Genomic DNA, 3,180 nt, shown 5'->3' on the forward strand with positions numbered 1-3,180 from the left:
CGTGGAAAGAAAAGCAACTACTCTGATGATCAAACCAATCGAAACCATAAAGAGATGATCAAAGAGCTATGAAACCATTGATGACGAGGACGAAAACCTGAATGTCAAGAGATATGAAACAACAAGTGATCTAACTAAAAATTGACAACATCTGGATGCAAAATGGGATACTACAACCCAAACTGGAATGCAAAAGCGAAGATCGAAAGATATCGATCAAGAGCAAACTATCAAACCAAGGACAACACTCTGCTAGCTTGATAATGTCTAAGACTCATAATACACGAGGATAGATACCAACTGCTGAAAACTTGAGATATTTCTAACGTAATGCGGACAACACTTTGACAGCATGACAACTTCCAAGACCAAGATCACGAGGATAAATCCTAACAGCTAAAGAGTCAAGAAAACTCTAACGCTAAATGGATAAAATTCTGGTAGCATGACGACGTCTAAGACCAAGATCATGAAGATAACTAACAACCGAGGAATCAAGTAGTTTCTAAGGCAATGCAGACAGCATAACAACAACGTAATGATGTCTAATACTGTGATCATGAAAGATGGGTGTAAATTGTTGATAGATCAAGAAATGTATAAAGCAATGCAGACAACATAACGACAACACAATGACGTCTAAGACTGGGATCACCAAAGATAGACCTTAATTGTTGGGGAAACGTACGATTGTAAATCAATAAAATAAAAATCCAATAACATAATGAGACTAAACTAACAAATCATGACAAGATAAGTTAAACTTGCTACAATAGGCCACAAACCTGCCAAAACAAGGTGCGAACCTGTTAGAACAAGGTGCAAAATGGCTAGAACAAGACTGACAAGCCTAAAACTGATTGAAAAATGCGTGAACAACACTAAAATGCAAACCCGTTGTTTCAGAGTGCAAACCTGTTATTTCATGGCGCAAACCGACTATTTCAGGGCGCAAACCTGTTGGAATAGGGTAATAGACACTATAAAAAGTGAACCCACTAGAATAGAGTGCAAACTCGTGGGAAGAGAGTGATCATGCTGGTTTGAGATGCAAACCCGTAGAGGTAGAAAATGACAGTGATTGCGCTAAGTATGTCACTTCTGGCTCAAAGTGACAAAATTCCCGCTAAGACATTACCACAAACCTGCTAGATTGATATTTTGACAAAAGACTTGACACCAAACACAACAAGCATGAAGATCTGACCATAAAATAGATAAAATCAATCAAGGACACCCCTATGGATAGTCAAATAACATTATGTGTTAAATCTCGTGACCATAAAATACCACATCCAACCAGATAGATAAAAGTCTGACAACACTAGCTCCATCCTCAACACACACTTCTCGGGCATGCCAAGCTTTGAATTCCTAGGATATCACTTCCCAGTGAATTTTCTATCTTGAATTGGGGGGTACATGAGGATTTTCTTCGGTATGTGTGTATCACAACACCCGAGTCAACACATAGAAGGATTTTTGGATACTAAAGAACAACTGAATCGTAGTGGGGGAACTTTCGGGGTGAATCTGGTAGTCATACATGCAGTGGCTAGCTCATTTAAGAGATATCCCAGCTCGTAGAACACGAATTTTATGAATCTACCACACAACCACTAGGGGATTTCGACTTGCATCAAGACCACAAAGGTATTTGCATAATGATACTGAGGGAAACCATTGGTATAACACAACGTTACTAGTTGATTTATATCTTTCGCTAAAATCACAAATATTTATATAGTGGACCGAAAGAAAGTATCGCTTGGGTCGTTCTCCCCTCACCCGACCTTATAGGCTACTCGGGGGGACATGCCCTCCTACTTAGAAATGAAAAAATGAGCGTTGCTAACACTTTTCTCTTCCACCTACGACCATGAGAGCCAGAGGGAGAGGATAGTCTGTGTTAGCAGTAGGACCACTCTATAGATGCACAAAGCATGCAAGACACAAAAGACATGGGGTTCATTCCTCTACTTGAATTGAAGTGTGCTTAATTAATCAAAAGACACAACATGTCCATTCCCTTAATTGAATTGAAGTGTGCCTAATTATGCAATAAAACACAAAATAAAGAAGGAAATGAGCAAATTTGTTTCAACGAAATCCCATTTTCTTTAGCGGTCCTACAAGCAAAATGTTAGTGTTTATAAGCTTAAGGGTCTTATCATAGCTCGAAATGCTGCACAAACGTTAGCAAAACTATCTAACAACACACAAATTAGCCAATTAGTATTAAAATAGAATTATAGAAAAATCATGTAAATGATAATTAGTGATCCCGCTACTGTGTGGCGCAAACCCGTTGTTTCAAGGCACAAACCCGTTGGTTGTCTAAAACACGTTCTCGTTGTTTGTCTAAAAATGCTAACACACAAGTTAGTTGATTAGTACCAAAATAGAATTATGAAAAATCATGGAAATGATAATTAGTGATCTCGCTACAGTGTAGCGCAAACCTGTCATTTCAAGGCACAAACCCGCCATTTCACAAAAAAACAGAATTTGCAAAATTTTAACAAAAAACTATGTAGTTTACCAAACACTCTAAAATGTGACCCTTCTCGTCTAAAACGCAACTTCTCTTGTCTAAAACGTGACCCTGCTCGTTTAAAACATGACCCTACTTGTTTAAAACGCAACCCTGCATGACCTTGCTCGTCTAAAACGCGAACTCGCTTGTCTAAAACATGACCCCACTCGTCTAAAACGCGACCCCGCTCCTGTGTATTCAAATGCCAAAAATCATTTATAAAAACTCAAAACTTAAAATGAAAATTTTACCTTCTATACAAAAATGATAATGATGATCCCACTGTCGTATGAAAATGATAACAGCGAACCCGCGATTTCAAGGCGCAAACCCATTGTTTCAAGGTGCAAACCCGCTATTTCGTGAAATCACGAGATCGAGAAAATAGACTTCCACCTAAGCAGAAATCAGCTTGTAGATTTGCTTTTTTGTCTACAAGTGCTCAAAATCTGCAATAAAAAAATACTAAAACAACAAAAAAATGTCAAAATGACTCATGAAGTGGGTCCCACCAGGTGTGCCAGAATGTGTGGGGAAAATGTGTGTGCTAAACTAAATAATTGATATAATGAAGAAAACAACCAAACAAGCCATTAAACTCAACACTTCAAGGTAAGAATGTTAAAATCAAAACGAAGAACACA

Source organism: Cryptomeria japonica, chromosome 7, assembly GCF_030272615.1.
Source record: "Cryptomeria japonica chromosome 7, Sugi_1.0, whole genome shotgun sequence".
NCBI classification, from domain to species: domain Eukaryota; kingdom Viridiplantae; phylum Streptophyta; class Pinopsida; order Cupressales; family Cupressaceae; genus Cryptomeria; species Cryptomeria japonica.